Source organism: Phoxinus phoxinus (genome assembly GCF_949152265.1).
Source record: "Phoxinus phoxinus genome assembly, chromosome: 16".
Lineage (NCBI taxonomy): Eukaryota > Metazoa > Chordata > Actinopteri > Cypriniformes > Leuciscidae > Phoxinus > Phoxinus phoxinus.
Window position 1 is genome coordinate 5,194,412 of NC_136891.1, and position 22,297 is coordinate 5,216,708.

At 39.0% G+C, this 22,297-nt stretch overlaps 1 long non-coding RNA gene across 1 annotated transcript; it reads left to right on the forward strand.

Annotated features, from left to right (window-relative positions):
• The first annotated feature begins 633 nt into the window (after positions 1-633).
• On the forward strand, positions 634-12,547 carry LOC306983400. Its single transcript, XR_013794356.1, has 3 exons — positions 634-725; positions 841-898; positions 12,135-12,547. It is a non-coding gene; the product is annotated as an uncharacterized lncRNA (long non-coding RNA).
• The last annotated feature ends 9,750 nt before the right edge of the window (positions 12,548-22,297 follow it).

The window sequence follows — 22,297 nt, forward strand, 5'->3', positions numbered from 1 at the left end:
TTTATACAAATAATACAAATTTGATGATTTTTTCATTTTATTTTCCACATTTGTGAGTTGCTTTTGAATAAATGTAAGTGGACTAAAAAAATAACATCATTTCTGAAAGTTTAGTTTTTTAAACAGTTCATTTTCTAGTAGCCTACATGTCTACAAATTTACGTCATATATTATATTTAAAAATGTCATTATATTTAATAAATTAGATATTATATTTTTGAGATTATATTTAGTGAACTTAAATGTACTTCTAACCTAAACAATAAACTAAAGAATGAATTGACTAAATGTTTGGTATATCAATATTTTGTGCTTCAACAGCTTTGTGAACGATGGAAGTTTGATGGCTTTATTAATTATTTTGAACTTAGTAGAGACATTTCTAAACCCTTTTAGAAATGTACATATCAGGGAATACTTAATACCAAAAATAATAGTGTTATATGAATATTTTGTCCAAAAAACTTGAGATTTTGTTGTTGTATATGCAATTCAGGAATGCAAATTCTGTATCCTGTCATTCTGATTCAGTTCGAATTGGGTTATAACATTTTTTTTTTATTATTTAGGATCATAGAGTTAATGTCTGAGTTGAAATCTGATTGGTTGATTAAACGATTGACCCCTGATTCTAGATTCCATTGGAAAAACAGAGAAATACGTTTTGAAGTGCTGGAGATGTGCAGTTCATGAAGTAACCACAAGGTGGCGATGTAAACCTGTGTGTAAGTCAGAGCTTCATCCACAGCTGCTCCATGCACTCTCATGACTGTAGCATCTCTGCATTTACTCCCCATGTGCGTGCAACTTATGCTTATGAAAGCACCTGTCTTTTATTAGAACGGTAATCCAACTCCAGTCCCTCTTAAGGAAGCAGAGGAGAGACAGAGGTGAAAGGGTGAGTGATGCTAGAACTGAAGGATGCAAACACTGTGGGCCAGGTGCATATTTGGTAGAAGTGTGTTTTTACTTAAAGACCAGATCGCAATCTAATTGTTTGTTATTCGAGGCAAACAAACCGGTGCACATCACATGCACCTTGGCTGCGGTTGAAGTTGAGAAACAATCATGTTAGGAGAGGGACATCATCTAATATGTTGGAAGTGGAAATGTGTGCAGAATACAGTCGCACCCTTGTCATTTCAACTTGCTTTTTGCATAAGCATCATTCCTGACATGTAGTGTGGAACCCACAAATGATTCCATCGCAAAAGTCACCGTTCTCCAAGCAGATTTACAGCTAATTCTAACCAATGCGAGACGGTAAATCACCCTGACCGTCCCAATGGACGCCCGTGGCTTTTTAGGGCTTGCTCACTCTTATTGCCATCTACAGAGGGAGCAGTGTGCGTTTGTGGAAAGAGAAACCTTACGCTGACCTGTGGAACACGCTTCACCAATTAGCAGCCGTACTACAGGATCAAATGGAATTGAAAACATTCACTGACGAGACTGCCGCGCATCACAATGGTCCATTCATGAAAGCCCGGGCTGCTGCCTTTTTCCCCTCATTCTTCCTTTCTTTCATTCTTTCCTTTTTTATGAATGCAAGTATGAACCTGACCTTTCTCTCGCACGCAGCTTAGTGACGGCTTTATGAGTCAGGCTCGGGGTTTGGAGAGGTTTCACGCTTGGCGCTGGTACAGTCCATCCTGGCTTTGCACCTGAGATGCTGCACTCCGGCTTTAGCCGTGCCATTCGGTCAGCGACTGTGCTCTGGCTGCAAAAAAAAACGCACAACATTCCGGTGTATTTGAATAATACACAGTAAAAGTCAGACATTTAAAGACCCCATGAAATCAGAATCAGAGTTTTGTGGCTGTTATTCCATGTCTGTTAGCTTTTAGGCCCTCAGCTTTAGCTTTTTACAGTCTTTGTCTTCTGGGAAAACAAACCAAAAATACTGATGACTCACACAGATTGACAGGTATCCTGGGCGGCAGTGGCTCAGTGGTTCATGTAGGTTGTCTACAAACCGGACGGTTGGTGGTTCAATCCCTGGTTCCACCTGACCAAGTGTCCATGAGCAAGACGAGCTGGATGGCGCCTTGCATGGCTGACACCGCCGTCGGTGTATGAACGGGTGAATGTGAGGCAATATAAAGCGCTTTGGTGGCCATGGGTCCGTTAAAGCGCTATATAAATGCAGTCCATTTTCCATGAAAGCGAGGCTGTGAGGGATAGACTTACTGTTTTCAATTGCATCCGCTGTAAAAAAAACTGTATAAAGTTCATACATCACTTATAATTTTCCACTGCTCATATTGTTGGGAGTTTTTTTGTCAACGGAAAGATATTTTTTGCACTGTTTTGTTATCAGAACAATCCAAAAACACATTACTACCCACTGAAGAGGATGTATGTCTATCAAAGATGGCGCTGCTGTGAATACGGTCTATGTCCATGGCTGTGATGGTAACTAAAGCCTATTGGCTTGTTGGATCTCACCCAAACATCTTGATTCAATTGTAAATATGTTAAAGTGAAACTTTGCCGGTTTTCAATCCGCTTTGTATTGTTGTTACAGTGTAGGTAGTAGGTAGCGTAAATCAAGTGTGTCGCACATGTCCCGAAAAGTGAATGCAAAGCATTTTGATCGCCCCCTGGTGGCTGGCTGCGGTATAGCTCTTAAACCGAGCCCTCTCAAAGGAAATTGAATGGGACGGTAGTCAAAGTAAAAAATCTAATTACACTTCAAATAATTATTTTCCAAACATACTTGTTTAATTATAAAAATATTTCACAGTATGACATTATTATTGAGCAAAGAAATGCAGCCTTGGTGAGCATAAGATCATTTTTCAAAAACTACGATAACGACCCCAAACTTTTGAATGGTATAGTGTAGATTTACTTTGCACATCATCTAACACTAACTTAGAAAATAATCTTTAAAAGTAAAAACTAGTAATCTAAACAATCTTTAGAAATCTCCAAATTAATATCCATTTTTCACATTGTAGCGCATGTTGTGATGCCTAATTTGACTTCAGCAGTAAATTATTGATTATAGTTCTTAGTAGCTATATTTAGGCAAAGTAGCTTAGCTTTTTTAATATTGGCCATAACATATAAAACAATATAATAATTGACATCGCTCATACTTTTGTGTCTGTCTGAATAAAGCCATAGATGTGTGATTTTCTTGGTTCATCTAGTAGCAGATTGCATATGAAATGTTGATAGAAAATGTCTATAAAGTTTTCAAAGTCGGATGGTTATTAGACTTGACCGTCTGTGTCCATGTGTTGACCCTCTATAAATGGCCTTTCTGTTTCCATAATTAATTGTTTATTTGTATGGGTGGAACCTTTGTCGGTTCATTAAAGAGGCAAACCCATGTCTGTGCTTGTAGATCTTTCCATCTGAGCTTATGAAACCGTTACTGGGGCCAGGTGTATCTTAAAAAAACAGAAAGACACGCATTCACTCCCGTCACCATCTCCCTCCCCTACGCGCACTTACACACACACAACGTAAACACACACACACACAGATTCAGGGGAAAAAAATAAATCCAAGGGCCGCATGCATTTTCAATTAACTCCGTCCGCTCGCAGATCTTAACTTTCCATCAAAAACAGCCAAGTCCCATAGCCTCTGCTCGCATGGAACCATCTGATATAAATATAACTTTGCAGCTTGTCAGGTTAGAAAGCCATAAATACGACTTGTCGTATGCAAAGACCGGCCATACCTTTCTCATCACCCCCTAAAGATATAGAGCAGGTCTGGAAAGGGATATCACATGTTGAATTATCACAGCTACTGTTTAGCAGCTTACAACACAGAATGGAGCCGCTAGTGTTTTATATCTCTGTGGCCCTGAAACGTGAATGATAAGGATGAACAGGCCCATATGTTTTGATAGAGGTAATCTGCCAGATAGATTGTGTTTTCTCCCTCCTGTAGATGTCTACCCCCCTGCGAGCTACACACGCTTCAAGTGTGCTGGAGATAAATATAAGTAAATGTATTTTGCGATCTGACAGTCGGGTCTGGCGGCTCGAGTTTTATGCATCGTGAGGCATAAAAGCCAAGCTCGTAGTTTACCAACAGCCCAATGTCATCTAAACACAAAAACAGCTCGGGGTGTTAACAGGGAGTGATATTATTTCAGCTGACACAGTGTGTCTGTCAGAGATTTCATCAAGGGTCGTGTGATTAATTCAGACTTGGTCTCAGCCCACAGTTTGGTGCATATTGCACACAAAAATGTCAAGAGCTGGTTTCAAGTGCCAGGTCGATACAACGAGCACCTTTGAGGAAGAATTGGTGGATTTGCCAAAGTTTTCCAGGTTACTGTAGTGGCGTCACTCAGAAGTAAAATTACAAGTTAAGCAGCACAACTGTTTTCAACATTGATAATAATAAGAAATGTTTCTTGAGCATATTAGAATGAAGGATCATGTGACAAGCTATGTTTCCGTCCACGCTGTAAACATTTTTTTGGTTTAACTTAAAAAAGCAAGTTACTTTGTTGCCTTTTTGAGTTCGTTGTAATTAAAAATTTGAGTTAATACAATGAAGAATGGTTTAATAAACAGAAACTCAAAATAGTATGTTATCTTCACACATTAGTTATCGGAGTTGATTTGACAAAAGATAAAAAGGTGTGATAACAAATCATGAAAATATTTTTTTACAGTGCACCCATTTTTATGTGCATTTTAGGATATCACAAAAAAAAAAAAAACAGTGGATAAAAACGGCAAGGTGCAATATCGCAAATTCTAAAAATTAGCACATTGCGCTGAATTGAGGCAGATATTTTTTTATCCGATAAGACATGCGCATAAACTACAATAGAAACACATTTACCAAATAAATCCCTCGATGCACAACAAAAAGCTCACGTGACTTTGCCTCAACAGTGGATGTGATTGTATAACTGGACTAACCAGTGGACCAATCGCATCCCACAGCATCTCAAATGTTGGTTTGGTCGTTCTGAAACTCCTGAGCCAAAGTCTGACATCAAAATGATTTGGTTTAATTCCATCCCAGAACTTAAACGATTGCATTCCAAAGACCAGTCTTCCGAACGCAAGATAATACGACAGCGTTGATTTCGCAAGTCATCTGATGTTGGAAAAATTTGCCACATTGTCTTTCCTGATTTCTGCAACACTTTTCTTTTTTTTTCTTTTTTTCTTTTTTTTACATATGTTTAGCAGCAATTTCCCAGGAAGTGGCGATTTTGTTCTCTTGAACACGGGATGGAAACACTGCTTCATTAAAAAAAATTATAATTATGCAATATTCCAATTTTGTGTAAAAGTTAAATTTGTAACTTTGGGTGAAAACATCCCTTCTGAAGACTGGAGTAATGATGCTGAAAATTCAGCTTTGCATCACAGGAATAAATTACATTTTTTCAAATTTTAAAACAGAAAACAGTTATTTGAAATTGTAATAATATTTCACAGTAGTACTGTTTTTACTGTATTTTTTTAATCAAATAAATGCAACCTTGGTAAGCATAAGAGACGTCATAAGAGACCTAACCCTAACCCATTAAGCATAATAATCAGTCCTTTTAGGTGAATAGAAATTTCGATACAAGGTCTACACATATCATTTCTCCTTTGTTTTTATAGTCTCATCATGAGAAGTCATAATTATGTTCCATTAAAGGGCAATACTGTACAAGTCATACAAAAACCTATGACCCAAATGATAACATAGGCTAACCATTTTTGTAGAAAAATAAACCCTCTATAAAAGTCATACATTTTTGTATAATCCAAGTCGTACAATATTGTACATCTTGCCATCTTGAATGGAGTTATTGTGAGAGCACCGGGCAAACTCTGCAATGCTTTTGTTTTTCAGTCTATTATTATGGTACCAACTATTTCAGATTAACTCGGCACACAACGGCATGTAAAAACAACAACAAAAAACTGTGGTTTGTTGCTTTGCATGTCAGCCAGATGGTCTCATCCTGAATAGGCAGTTCTACCAGAAAGACTCGGGAGAATTATTTCAACAATCATACATTTATTGACAGCTCAGCAAGCTAATAATATACAAAGTCATTTGGCGTAGGCCCCGTCCGTAGTGCATAATCCGAGGGTATCGGATCTGCAATTCGTGCCTGAAGATGAACGCAGGGGCGCAGCCGACCCCCCGGGAGGTATGGACAGGACCATCCTGGTGGTGGTGGGGAGGATGGGGGTAATCGTCGCTTCAGTATCTGCGAACTCAAACATGTGTAAGTACTGAGCTTTTATACATTGAGCGTGAGAATATGATTGGATAGAAGTGAAGCGAAAGTTGACGTAGTAATTGAGTCTTCCCGGCTGAACTTGTGCTAAAGCTTTAATTTCTTAGCCAGACCAAACTTTATCCTGATAGTCAAAAGCCTCTATGCACAAACAACAAAATAAACAGCATGTTCCTACTCAGTAAGTCCCCACATAAAATAGCTACGATCTTTTAACCGAACAGCCCTGCCAGCAGCACCTGTAATAAGGCCCAGTGCATTTAGGTACACTAAAAGGCAGCTTGGTTCTGTTTCAGGCCCTGTGCCCAGTGAAGAGCCCTGGCATTGCTGCAAGCTTAGATATTTAGGCTGTAAGAGCACCAGGTGAGTAATAGGGCAGAAAAGGCTAGACGTCTATGCCAGCGACTCGTGAAAGGATGTCATTTTGCCTAATGCTAATTTCCTCGCCGATCGCTAGTATCAGCTGAGGCATATTAGTGTTATCATTGGCACTGGCCGAAAGGCAGCGCATGCAGGTAGAGAGACATATTGAAAATTTTGAAAAGGTCTCGCAAAACTCTTATGGGATTACCTTACAGACACTTTCCACGGTTGAGAGCAGCTGAATGGGACCATTGTACGGTGGGACTCAACCCAGGAAAGTAAACTTTGTCAGGACCCAGTTCATTAGCACCTAGTTTAGTGTTTGAAGCATGTCGTTTGGACGGGGCTTACGGGGGAAACCCCGCTCAAGCATATACACCTATATGTTAAAGACGCCCCAGACCCTACAGGGGATTTCCAGTGCAAATTGTTCCAGAGTGTACAAAACTCTCAATGGGTATATGTGCTTAAAGAGTTGCTCCATATCAGAAGCTAAAACCTCATGTTTACTGAATAAGATGTGTTAAGCCCTACTTATTACATCATTGCAAAATATGTTTTAAAAATTATCAAGATACATTTACTTGATATGCAATATGCAAGATATTAAAGAGGCCATATTATGCAAGATATAAAAGAGGCCATATTATGCCCTGTTACAAAGTTTAGTTTTAGTTTTTGGGGTCTGCTAGAATAGGTTTTCATGCTTGAATGTTCAAAAAAACCGCATTTTTCACATACTTGACATTGTTGCAGCACCTCTGATCCCAGTCTGTCAGTAACGCTCTGTTTAGTTCCTGTCTCTAAGAAAACCCTCCTTCCAAAGAGCTCAATGTGCTCTGATTGGTCGGCTAGACCAGTTGTGATTGGTCAACCGCTTCTAGTTGACCAATCACAAAGCTCTTTATCATAACTGCGAGTTTCAACACACTACTAACTCAACTCAACCAGGCTTCCCCCTTTTTTTGCATATGATTTGGGCCGGAATTATTTATTTGACGAATATTGTGATGTGTTCGTTCCGGAAGAAAACTCAAGACTTCAATGGAGGGCGTTGTAGGGTGTTCAGAAACAGTGTGCACTGATATAGGGAATAATTCCATTTGGAGTGACTTTGTGCTTTGTAACTTTGCAGAACTTTTCATAAATAAGCAAAAACTTACTTAATTTTTCAAGAAAACAAAGTTTAATATCTCAAGCCATTTAGACTTTCAAATAAATTCATTTTAAGAATTTTTTAGAGAAACAAGACAAAAACACTGAGAAATAACTTTTTTTTTTGCAGTGATTTATTTGTATGTCTTTTTCTTTCCTTTCCCTTCGTTTCCCTTTGCAAATGCACAAAGTTTCCCCTCTCTTTTTGTTGTATAAATCAGAAGCGTCCTGAACAAGGTATACCCCTCTGTTAGTCAGGACTGGAAAAAGAGCGCTATGTTTGGGACGATGGAGTGAATGAGAGATGGTCAGATTAAAGGGAAGCTTGTTTGCACCTGTTTTCCGACTTCTGAAGAGCAAATGTTTAGAGTTTCCACTTTGACTTTTCCATTCGCTTATTCATTTGCATTTCACGTTTCTAACTTTACTCGGACACCGGCTTTGACATACGTCACAGGCAACCTCGTATTTACGCGTCAATCCTATAATCTGCTTTTAAACGAGCCTAATTATGTGTATGAGAGCTCTCTCACTGGGTGTAAGTTTCCAAAACCAATAATTCTCAGACATCAACTGTCGTGTGGGTATCGCGATGCATCGTGCCTCCCGAATGCTTACAAATGGCGCATTGGAGGCCACTCCTTAACTTGAGCTTAAATTGTATGTTTTAAAGCTACAAATCTGAGACCGATTTTTAGGAATGTGATTTAAGGAACAGGATAAGCATTAGAAAGGGAATAAGGATTTGCATTAGAAAGAACATAATAGGCTGATACTTATACCCCTCAGATTTAGAAGAGTCCTCACAGTTTGGGGTTAAAGTGTACTGTACCACTGTATATATAATGTTAGGTTCATGGTTGTCTACTTTGTTATTATTGCTTTTTTCATGAATATAATTCAGTCAGGACCACTTTGAGAATGAAATTTATTAACAATCTTTGGATTTGGCGCTAGGCTAAGGCTCTAAGGTGCTTGAGCTGACATAGACAGCTTGAGATACATCCTTGAGACACAAAACCCTCAAGCCTTTTAATAACCAAATGTTTCTTAGAATATGTTACAGAAAGACATACAATGATTACGTACATAGAGTTTCTATACAGAATCCACTGCTCAAATATGAAGATGCAAGGAGGTGAAGGGGTGGAGGTGGGTGTAAATTGCTGCGGAGCATTCGTTGAATGAGCTTAAATACACAAATCAGTTGAGCGTCAGCGGATATCGTTTAGCGATCAGTGGTCTGCCTGAACTACGCTTGAATTCCATTCGATCACTCAAGCTCTATTTGTAATATTTCAACTTCACATCACCTCTTTTCTCAAAGTGTCTGTAAACAGTGCGTCGGTCTAATTCAGGCCCCGTTTACACGTACATGGTTATTTTGAAAAACTGAGACATTTCCCTTCGTTTGTGCCCTTCGTTTACACGCAAACGGAGAATTCGTCTCTGAAAACGATTCTACCTAAAAACTCAGGCCAGAGTGGAGATTTGGGAAAACTTTGTTTGCACGTTTGCATGTAAACTAAAAAAAACTGAGTTTAAGGCAGCCGACGTCACAGTATGTGACTATTTTCGGGATTCTGATTTGCTAACGTGGGCTTGAGCTTCTCGTTACACTGCCACCTACAGGTTTGGCATGCTCTTGGCGGCATATACACGGATTCGTGTAACAAACACTTTTCTGAAACTTGTCGAGTGTGCACGATTTTATTTTGGAAAACGGAGAGGGGTGAAATGTCCGTTTATGAAAATAGCCGTCCACGTGTAAACGTAGCCTCAGTCAAAGATTCGGTCTCTCTAAACCCATCCTTTCTGAGAGCCTGCTATACTCTGATTGGTCAGATGGCCCAGTCTGTTGTGATTGGTCGACCACTTGCAGTGCATGTCAGAAACCAAACAGCAATTACCATATCTGAATTTCAGCTCCATATCTTCTTCAGCACTTGTAAACACAGTGATGCGAACAGTAACGATGGTGTTGGTTTTATTTGATCAATTGCAGCATTACTCCTCATCCTTTTGAAGTGGATGCAAAGTGGATTCTCAGCACAGAAAATACCCTATTTTTCAACATCTTGACAACACGAACCAAAGTCTTCTAGTCTCAGCTATGACTATAGTGTTTGAGGGTCAAAGTAGACGTTGTTCGCAGGCAGCCAATGAAGACCATACTATGCAAATTTCTTACATTGTTATAGGTATAAAACAGGAAGTGAGACTGGAATTGCTGACACAATTTATATGTTACTGGAATAAATAACTTTATTTGTCGTGCACTTTGATCTTTAAAACTGTGTAGACCTTTTACATTCACAGCTATATTACACACTAAATGATAGGTAATATTCGAAAAAGCACATAATAGGGGCTTTAATTAATTAATTCTGGTTGGTTCTGGTATAATTACTCATTAGTCAGTGTTATTTTAGTATCATTGAGATACTTTTTTTAGAAACATTGATATGCAAGTTTTTTATATTTTGTATTTTGTTTTGTATCTTGTGTTGTCATTTTAATTTAATTAGTTTTAATAATTGTCATTCGTAATAATGTATTAATTTGTTTGTGTTTTATCATTTTATTAGATTAAAAAAAAATCAATATAGTATTTATTTATTCGTATCTTAGTATATCAAGTTAAAGGGGTGGTTGATTATGATTAAACTTTTTTTTAACTTTAGTTAGTGTGTAATGTTGCTGTTTGAGCATAAACAACATCTGCAACGTTACAACGCTCAAAGTTCAAAGCAAATGGAGATATTTGCTTTTAAAGAAAAGGACTACAACAAACGGCATGTTGTCACTTCTTCTTGAGTCTCTCCATCTTTGTCTGACTCCAGTTTGAACATAAAAGGCAAAACGTTTTAGAAATCTTCAGTGCATGTCTATGTGAGGTAAAAGGACAAGAGCTCTTGAAGCTCCGCCCCCTGTGTCGGGAGCAGCAGCTCATTTACATTTAAAGGAACAGACACAAAACGGTGCGTTTTTGCTCACCCTCAAAAAGTGACAACTTTAACATGTTATATAAAAATATTTGTGGTGTATTTTGAGCTAAAACTTCACATACACACTCTGGGGACATTAGAGACTTATTATACATCTTGTGAAAAGGGCATTATACCACCCCTTTAAACTAAATGAAAATGAGTTTTTATTAAATTTTCAATTAACGTATGTTTTATTTTGAATGGTTTTACTTTTAGTTAACTATAATAACCCTGTTACATGGTTAAATACTGCTATCCATAAAGTTGCATAGCCACAGCTCATAGGTAGGGCCAAATCAGATTTGTCCTCTAATCCTTCCCAGGATAAAGAACATAGAACCGCTTTGTTATAAATATCTTTTCCATGACTTGAATCATTCAACAGGACCTCTGCGTTCCTTCCAAAGATCTGCTGAAATCGAGACGATTCTTTTTGTACGCTTCAAAACATGCAAGGTCTCCCAAATCTGGGTATCGTATTTATTTTTTAACGTTGACGAATTTGGAGTGCGCGACTCGATTGTTCTGGATCCAGTTCTGAGCTGCGAGACTTTTTATATATGACAAATCCGGTGGGAACTTGCTGTAAAATCCCTCAAAATGACCAGTCCGTCTCTATCGCTGTTGATTTTTTTGCTCTTCTGGTCAGACAAAAATGCCATGTTGAGCAAAACCTCCTCTCACTTTTTTTGGCTCGTGTGGGATGGCCTATTTGTACATGCTTAAACAAATTAGAGGAGCAGCTGTGCAACTCTGTCCTATCCGTGCTGGCGCGTTGTGCGATTAAAAATATGCTCTGGTAAAAGCCAGCCTCTCTTCTCCCAAAATATACGGCTGTTTCTCTGGCTCTGAGGTCCTTGCCGTATTTACAATCAGCCTTCCCTGCACTCGGACCCTAGAGAGAGGAAGAAAAAGTAGGAGTTTGGAGAACGAGAGAGAGAGAGAGAGAGAGAGAGAGAGAGAGGGAGAGAGAGAGAGAGAGAGAGAGAGAGAGAGACCACCTATGCAGATGTTTTCCAGACGTGGAACATCCTGGATGCCAAGAGGCACCTGTTGAATTGCAGATGTGTTTTTTCATTTCCTCAGATATAATTGGGCAACACACACTGGCTTTTAAGAAACAGGGTGTATAAACATCACATGCGTAAAGGAAATAACCTCAGACACGGTTTACGAAAATTTCGAAGACGATATGCGTTGATGTGATTCCAGCCAAGCTGTTTTTAGTGCTAGAAAATGGCATGCACATGTCGAGAGGTGACATGAAGTGGCGTGACGCTTTTCATGCCGTGTTTATGACACAGCTGTGTGAATCAACCTCGCAGGGCGTCGACTGAGGTGTTTCCCAAACTTTCCTCAACATTTCCAGATTTACAGCACTCTCTCTCTCTCTCCAGGAGACCCGAGTCTCTCAACACAGGAAGCTCTGAGTCCCGTTTTGGGTCGCGGTGAAGATACAGCAGGTCCACATCAACATGGAGACACAGGCGGCCTCTGTGACGGCCAGCTGCGTGTCTGGAATAGAAGTCATCTAATTGCGTGGAAAAGATGGCCACCGACCGCCAGCAAACAAACAGAGTCCCTCTCACCTGTCGCATGACCTACTTCACGATGGAAAATACCGCTGGGTTGCTCTAAAGCACGTTATTTTATGGGCCGAAGCTGGTTTATTTTAGCTATACAATTAGGAACTTAGCGGACACAGTATCATAAATCAGCCTAGATATGTAGAAAAAGGTCCTTTCAGGCCCATCTTCTCTTAACCTGACGTGCTATTTGAATGGGTCTACTTTGTAAATGTAGGCTTCAAAGAAAGTAGGCGAAGGAACTATTTACAGTTTTTTTCGATTGCTAAACGACAGTGAGCACAACTGGAGCTACATGTGCAAAACTCTAACTACAGTCTGCACAGCAGCAGTTCATGTGGACCAAACTCTAGTTCGTTTTTCATTGCTTGAACACAGTTTTCAAAACTCTACACACTTATCCCATGACTTTAACCACAACCTGCACAACACTGTGGATTTACAGCACTTTGTTCAAATGCTAACACACTGGTGTCAAAACTGTGAACCACACATTCAAAACGGAATAGATTTCAGCCTTGTGCCTTTCAAACACTGCTGGTGGCAACTTCAGCTGAAACAGGTGAGATTTACATCCTTACAGTAAATGAGAACATTACAGGAATTTATTTTGTTTTGCAATTATAGAATATTTACACAGATATATATTACAGTAAGTTTGACTGTAAAATATATTTTTACTGTATTACTGTATATACTGTAATATACAACATAACCCAAAGGCTGGCCCCAACAGGAGGAAGAGAAAACATATTTTCAGATGCGCAGGAAAATGCTATTGTCGCAGATTTATGGTTTTGTACCTGCCTGCATATTCACCCTTCCTCAACCCAATAGAGGAGTTTTTCTCTGCCTGGAGGTGTAAAGTGTTTGGTCACCACCCACATGACCAAATGTCTCTTTTGGAAGCCATGCGTGCCGGATGTGAGGACACGAGTCCAGAGGACTACCAGGGATGGATAAGGCACTCCAGAAGGTTCTCCAGGTGCATGGCAAGAGAGAACATTTGATGTGATGTTGATGAAAACCTGTGGCCTGATGCTAGAGATAAGCAGGATTAGCCCCTCAATTATTTGTTTGAATTACATGTACTTTTAGTTTCTACCTTTTTTTCCTCATTATACTGTAATTCTGTAAATTACTACAGACTATTGTGAAGCAAACTGCTAATTTTCATTTACCTTAAAGAATTGTTATGTTCTAAAAAATTACTGTAAATAAATCATGTGAAAGAATGTCACTCTTTTCTTTGAAGAAAATATTACTTTGTATGAAGTCACTGAAATTGTTCAAACTGTAAAGATGAAAACTTTGTATTTTCTGTATTGGTGTTTGATGCTAGTGTTTTTACTCTCAGTGTGTTCTGAGTGACAGTGTGTGTTATCTCAGTGAGGGTTGTGCATAGCGTTTGGCTGCACTGAGCCTGTTTTGAGCCATGTGTTAAGAGTTGTGTTGCTTGGAGTGAGTTTTGCAGGTGATGTGAACTGTTTAGCTTAGGTGACTGTTGGTAGTGCAGACTGTAGTTAGAGTTTTGCACATGTAGCTCCAGTTGTGCTCACTGTCGTTTAGCAATCGAAAAAAACTGTAATTACCTGCAAACAAGCACAAAGACCCTTAGCTCTGAATGAAATCAGTTCTTTGTGGGTAAATCTCTTTGTTCTTTGTTCTTTGTGGGAAAACATAATCAACCCCAAAATCAAAATCTATAGTAAGTCTATATATTGTATAAAGAAACCTTTATATATATATATATATATATATATATATATATATATATATATATATATATATATATATATATATATATATACTATTATAGTTGTAAATAAAGTTGTAAATTAAACAAGGACATTTTACAAGAAAATACTGTTTCAGGTTTATGTTTTATTCAGTGTGTTACTTTGCTGCATCTTTGTAATTGTTTGTAAAATGTAGCAATTTCTGAGTGAAAAAAGTTTCTATACCAATTTTGTTTCAGTGAAGAACTTTAAATATGCACAAAACTTTTTTGTTATTCTTTCTGCAGGTTGTTACACTAGTAGGTGGTAACTATTTGAGTGAGTAACTTTGGGTAAGTAATTGAGTCAATCATCCAACTGATTCATTCGGGAACAAAACAAGTGACTATCTTTATGAGCGAATCATTGAGTCACTTAACAAATTTGTTAAAAACTGATTTATTCGGTCTTTCAGTCATTTACACATGCTTATATGTTCAAAAACATTTATTCATTCAGTAATTAAATATTATTTGATATTGTGTGTGTGTGTGTGTGTGTGTGTGTGTGTGTGTGTGTGTGTGTGTGTGTGTGTGTGTGTGTGTGTGTGTGTGTGTGTGTGTGTGTGTGTGTGTGTGTGTGTGCGTGTGTGTGTGTGTGTGTGTGTGTGTAATAAATATTTAATTTGTATTTGGTGCAAAGCCCCAAAAATTACTTTTTTAAAGAATCTTTAGAGTTTTCTTCCCCCCTTTTAAAAAAAAGCTTTTCCATCTCTGTTACCACCTACTTTCCTTTCCATGAACTTCATACTTAATTATACTTAATATCTCTTTTTGTGTTTCGAGAGAAAGAAAGAAATAAATAAAGAAAGAAAGAAAGAAAGAAAGAAAGAAAGAAAGAAAGAAAGAAGGGATTGGAGCAACCCGAGGGTGAGTAAATAATGGCAAAATGTAAATTTTTGGGTGAACTATTTCTTTTAAAGCATTCCTGTTAAATTCAGACAGTGAAACTCAAGTCAATAGTAGGGGCATTCACAAAAGACAACAGCAAAGTTTTACAAGAGGGTTACAACGGCATGGTATCGTGGCAAGGTGTACGGCAAAGCTAAGCTGTCAGTCATCTCTTCTGTGTGTCTGAGGAATGCGTAAGTGCCCATGCCGCCAACCTGCATGCAGCTCAGTGTGGAAATGTAGGCCACACTGCAAATATTTGGTTTGGATTGAGAAATTGAATTATACTGGCACGGAAAGCCAAGAAATAAAAAAGAGCAACCTTGGGAGCCATTATGCAAAGTGAATGGAGGCCTCAAACCGAGTGCTACTGGTTTTCATTTGGACAGGAAAAATCCCTCAGTCGCAAAACCAATCTGCTTAAATAAACGCTTCCCCAAATCTATCTTTGTCTTGGGAGTAAGCTGTTGGGTTCGCAGTGCCTCGGGTAGTTCATTCGGGTTTTTCACTCCAGACGTCTATAGATTTCATCTACATTTTGATTTGTTTTTTTCCTTTTCTTTTTTTTGCCAGTGGCCCATGTATGGTTACGGTAAGAACTGCCGACTGAAACAGCATGTAGTTATGCTTATGTGATGGTCTGATACAGGTGACAAAACATCAAAGCTGCTAGAAAGGAAAAGCAATTAACTTTTAATGAAGTTACAGTAGGCCAGCTCTCAAAACAGGGAGCAAATTGGGAGTAAAACATGTAATAAAGTCTTGCACTGGTCGCTTTAGCATCTCCTCTGGGATGTTTGGCTCTTGAAATGTTTCCTGCAGTGAACGTAATAAGATAACGTTTCTGCGTTGCTGTAACATCAGATCTGAAAATGCAATGTTTCAACGTCCAATCAACATTGAACTGACTCGAACTGAATAACGACATTATTGTCTTCTGTAGAGCTACTTATAGCTGAATTGAACTGGTTTCGTTATTGATGTTTACACACTTATTGAACTAAATTGAATCAACACAGAACTGACTTGAGCTAAATACCCAGACGGATCTGGGACGACTATGTTTCTTTCTGGGTAATGACACTATTGTCTTTTTAGAGCAGCTGTACAGCAGAATTTAAAGGAACACTCCACTTTTTTTGGAAATAGGCTCATTTTCCAACTCCCCTAGAGTTAAACAGTTGAGTTTTACAGTTTTCTAATCTATTCAGCCGATCTCCGGGTCTGGCGGTAACACTTTTAGCATAGCTTAGCATAGATCATTGATTCTGATTAGACCGTTAGCATCTCTCTCAAAAAATGACCAAAGAGTTTTGATATTCTTCCTATTTAAACCTTGTCTCTTCTGTAGTTACATCGTGTACTAAGACCGACAGAAAATGAAAAGTTGCGATTTTCTAGGCCAATATGACAAGGAACTATACTCTCCTTTCTGCGTAATTATCAAGGAACTGTGCTGCCGTACAATGGGTGCTGCAGGCGCAATGATATTACTCAGCACCTGAAAATAGTCCCCAGCTCGGTAACTTCCAACGTGACCGGCACTAAGTTTGTAATATCATTGCGCTACTGGTACGGCTAGTCATATTGGCCTAGAAAATCGCAACTTTTATTTTCTGTCGGTCTTAGTACACGATGTAACTACAGAAGAGTCAAGTTTTAAATAGGAAAAATATCGAAACTATTTGGTCATTTTTTTGAGAGAGAGAAGCTAACGGTCTAATCAGATTCAATGATCTATGCTAAGCTATGCTAAAAGTGCTACCGCCAGACCCAGAGATCGGCTGAATGGATTAGAAAACTGTAAAACTCAACTGTTTAACTCTAGGGGAGTTGGAAAATGAGCCGATTTCCAAAAAAAGTTGAGTGTTCCTTTAAATTGGTCTCATATCTGATGAAGTTTGCCTCATTGATTCTTATATTTTCTTGTTTATTACTGTGAAGCTCCTTTGAAACAATCTGTTTTGTATAAAGGGCTGTATAAATAAAAGTTAGTTGACCTGCCTTGAACTCAATTCCATACCAATGCACGGCTTACACTTTCCCTGCATAAAGTGAAATAAAGCAAAATCGAGGCAAAAAATGCCAACACTTGTCGTAATTGACAGGCATTCCAACATGGCCGGCTGTGTAGAAGCTCATGGCCTTGGCGTTTGCTTTGTTTGCTCACAGCTGAGGCACAGAAGAAAGGGAGGACCATCAGCAAAGGGCCAGCTTTGACAATTCCTACACAAAGGCAGCACTGTTGTCTAACAGTGTCCAGTCTGTTTCAGTGAAGTTTGCACTGTTCCACAGGCACATTTCATGGAACAGTAAGCAAGCAAGGCCAGTAACAGGCCTATTGAGTAGGGTGATACCATTCCTAACAGGGCCAAACCAGGGCTTGGTTCTCCTCCCTTTGAAAAGGTCAGAGGCCTCTAATTGCCCAACAATCTTACTGTGTTGTGCAGGTGTTCATCCACAAAGTCACATGAGGACTGGACTGTGGGAAGAGAGCGATCCGGACAAGCGCTGATCAGAGGCTCTGAGTGAGTGTTACAAAAGATCTCAGCTGTTCATAGTGTCTTTTATTACTCAGAGGTTGAGCTCTAATGGTTCAGGAGACTTAATGGGTTAGTTCACACACAAAAATGAAAAGTCTCTCATCATTTGCTCACCCTCATCTTGTTTCAAACCCATAAGGCTTAGGTTCATCTTCAAAACACAAATTAAGAAAAAAGAAAAAAAAATGCCAGAGATTTAGCTATCCGCACTTTTATTCAGGCAAAAAAATAGCTTGAATTATTTTTCAAAACTTGGTTTTGATTAAAGACTGGTATCTGTGCAATAGTCTTTTCTTCCCTATTCCGACATATCCGAGTAAAAGCTTCTCAAACAAGACAAAAAAGGCCGGGACTTGATTGGTTGGTTGTGGTTTGCTATTGGTCCATCTCATGTGAGTGACAGGTTGTCCCGCCCTCACACCAGTAAACGCATCATCAAGACGTCTAAGAGAAAAGATGTCGCTGGAATAGGGAAGGGGGGAAGTTATTTTGATTAAAGATTACAAGGGCACACCAAATAAAATAAATAAATAATGATGTGCACGGATAAATTATTTAAAATTAATACCGCGATATTTCATAAAAAAAATTATTGACAAAAGTGATTTCATGGTGACTTTAAGAAGTGCAAAGACTTTCATACATAACTTTTAAGGCATTCCTGTTGCTCAAACAGTAGAGCATGGTGCTAGCAACGCCGATGTAATGTATACCTTAAATACAAAGTCGCTTTTGAGAAAAGCGTCGCCAATGCATGCATGCATAGTGATAAGATTCGCTGACTCAGACTGCCCCCTAATGGGCATTCCATTTAATATGTCACAGTCACATATCTGTAATGTTAACGAAATGGATGATGAAAAACTGATTAATGATTAGATAATTAAATAATTATTTGCCATATACACCATAGCCTACACCATACAAGATTGCTGAGGTTGTTGAAAATCCAGGTTTGCTAAATTCAACACAGCTTAATGTCATTCTGCAAAAATACATTTATTTGTTTTTTACTTGAATTTTGTTTTACTTTTGCACCATTTCAGTCTCTGATACGTTTTGGAAGTGTGATGATGTCATCACTGGCCACCCGTTGCTATAGCTTTTGGAAATGACTGGCAAAAGGAAACTAGCGGACAGGACCAGAGTTCCCCACATCAGTCACTCTCTGCCTCTGATAGGTGGTTTCCAGTTTCATAATGACAGACTGAGAGACTTGTATTAAAAGTCTCCCATGCCACTTCGACTCTTTGACTGACGTCAGACTTAAAAATACAAGCATGACAGCATTTCTATGGGAGACTCCGTCCTCATAATGTACATTTCCAATGAGTGGCTAAACTGAGGAGAAAGAGATTTCCAATGAGAATTTCATTGCTCCGAAAACTTAATGCAGTTCTCAATTAAGTCTCATTTAAGTCTCAGAGGTTTCTCCCAAGAAATAAAAGTATTTGTCAACATACTATGGAAGCCCATTTCCACTAAATAAGGGGAAACAAATATTCTCTGGTAAATCATAATTATGACATTAAAAAGTAGAAATGTTTTGTAATAGTTATGATTTATGTCACAGAAAGTTTTTTTTGTCTTTTTATCACATAGTTATGACGCCATAATTGTATTTTTTTCTCAAAATTATGATTTAGTACATCACAACTTGGGTAATTATCTTTTTATGCCATCGATATGATTTAGTATGCAATAGGCTAATTATGACTTTTTATGTCATCATTGACTTTTTCTTATTTTTACGTCATCATAATGTCTTTTTATGTCATAATTGACTTTTATTTAATAATTTTGACATTGTGATTTTTATCTCATAGTTTTTCTCCTTTTATAATTATGCCATAATTATGATTTACCAAAGCATGATTTTCTTTTCATACTGTATGTGCTGAAAATGGGCTTCCATAACATAATCTGTAAAATGAATTCGGAATACATTTGGTCTTGGAAATATATAGTGAGAAATATTTGATTTCATATTAAGATAAATCTGAGCATAGTTTGAGACAATGTTGAGATCTCTTCTGAAACTCTAGACAGCATGTGATAGTTTTAAAGAAAATGATTCTCCACTTTTGTTTAAGAAAGTTTAAGAAATCTCATTTGTGATTTGTTGCACTCCTTTTTAAAAAGCTTTGCACAAGTTAAAGTACCATGTTTACGACGAGTAGCAGAACCACGTAACTTTAGATTCTGTGAGATGAGTTTTCAAACAAAAATAAGCCCGGAAAAGATGCTTTTTAACCTAATGTATCCTGTGTATCCCGTACCTTCAGAGCCTCCGGGAACAGAGCTCTACCTCAGAATTTAATTTAGCCCGAGCCGCAAAACAAAACCAACACAGGCGATTATATACACAAGTATATATTTAGCTCTGTTTGAACAGATCTGCTCCATTCCTGCCGGTTTCTCAAGTTGTGTCCTGGAGGAAGGTAACACGAAATCAATTTGGCTCGACGCGCCGTCATAACAAACACGACCTTGTTTCTGTGAGTTTGCAAACGGACTGGGCTGTCGGTTTTCTCCTCACTGGCAGCCCGAGTCGGAATGACCTCATGGCAGCACCTGCTGCCTTAAAGGAAATGCCACGACCTTTAGCGACCTCCGACCTTTTGTAGCTAACGTAAACTCATTACGCACCCCGATCCTGAGGGAGGTCGCTTCGGAGGCTCAGAGAAAGGGAACGCATCGCCTAATCAGCACTCTCCGCCCTTGATTCGGAGAATGTAATTGGGCGCCGTCCTCCAAAAAAAACCACCCCTCATTATCTCACACTTTCAAACGGGGCCGCCGCAAGGTGGGCGTGGAGACGGGCTCGACGGGGGTCTCGCATCCCATCCGAAAGGAAATCTCAACCCGCTCAAAAGCCGCCTTTGTCTCCCGTCACTTAGAAGCAATTACAGCCCGTCAAAATAGTTTTTTTCTGGGCCTCGGCGATGTGTTAATGGGCCCAGGGTTGGGTGTGAGGAGCAGCCGGGTCCGTACACACGGAACGGGGGTCAGAGGTTAATAGGGGCCCTATGATGTGGCAGATGAGCTTTCGGCAAGCTTTCCTCGCTGAGAACAATGAGGAGATAATGTGATACAATTAGGCGGACAGCTACTCGCTCCGATTTGATCCCAGATAAAAGGCAGCGAGCCGACACCGAGCCGGGACATGCCTGTCCGATCGGGTGTAGCGAACATCTAACAGCAGGGAGTCATTTGAAGAGACCGTAAGGTTCACGTCAGCCGGAGCTCAAGGCAATGCACGCTCGAGCACAACTGTGTGAGTTCATATGTGGAGGAAGCGCATTAGGCCAAAGTGAAATAAAAAACATTCATCGAAAGTCTAGAAAATGCGTTTAAGCTGCCCGACTTAGGATGCACCTGAAACACAGCTCACAACAATGTTCCCTTCATGGTTGTGGCTCGTATTTCAAAGCTGTGAAACTCACAGCGTGAAGATTAATGTGGGACTGTATCCTCTATTGATTTAAGCTCCACCACATTAAGGAAAAACCTGGAACCTCTCAGAGATGAAAAGATTTCTGGCTGATGTTTACAGCCCAACTGGATGCGGTTTTCACATGCAAAATGAACACTTTATCAGATTTTCGAATATCGCGGCCCACTAATCACGCCGAGATTACATCGCTTCTGATCCGAGTGTGGAGGTAAGTCACGGTTCGTGGGAAACAACTGTTTTGTTGATGTTGTTTTTGTCGAGGGAGTGTGAGTATTAACCTTTGCGATTCATCATCGATGCAAGGTATGTCCTCTTTGGGGAAAACATACATCATTCGCCACATAAATATGGTCTTCGAAGCAGCTTGGAAGTTATGACTTTCTCAATGTTTAAACCCTCAGGACGAATCGCTGGAAGGAAGCAGCAAACTGCAACGACCAGATCGGATTTGTTTAATCTGTGGCGACTGTGAGCGGAGATCAAGGGAAGTGACGACGCCCCTTAAAAGCAAACCTTCATTAGACAAAAAACGGAAGTTACAGACGGGGTCGTCTGAGGTTAATGCCAATCCGAGTGTCCTGACAGCACATCTCCTGTGACGGGACAAGGTCATGCGTTTGCTTTCACTGGACCTAATGAGCTCGAGCAGATTTTGACTTTCTCTTCCCTTCTCTGACATTCCCACTTGTTTTTCGGCAAGGAGGCCTGGCGTATCACAGTGGGTGGGTTCAACTCTCCAGCTCTGAAGTCATGCGAGGAAGAGGTGGAGGAGATGGGCGTAGATGCGACACGGGGACGCTTTTATGACGTCATGCGTCGCGATGCTTGTGTTGCCCTATTAGTTTGATACTAAACAATGTTGTTACGGGATGTTCTGACTTTCAACCAGGCCAGTTCTCAATTATGTTTTATTTAAGTCTCAGATGTTCCTTCTTAGAAATAAAAATAGATACAAATGAGTAATTTGTTAGCATACCATGAAAAACTAAAGAAAACAAAATCATGCTGTGGTACATCATAGTTATGACAATGTCAGAATTCTCATAATTTTGTTATGTCTTGGGATGTTATAATTTTTTTACATTTTATCTCATAATTATGAATTTAATGTCCTATTTTGAATTTTATTTCATAATTATTCATTTTTATGTCATGATTTTGATTTTGACTTTTGATTATGTCATAATCATGACTGTCACACTTTTAACACTGTATGTCACAATGGACTTTTTTTCTCATAATTATGACTTAGTATGTTATAATTTTAACTTTTTGTCATAATTATATGACTTTTTATATCATATTT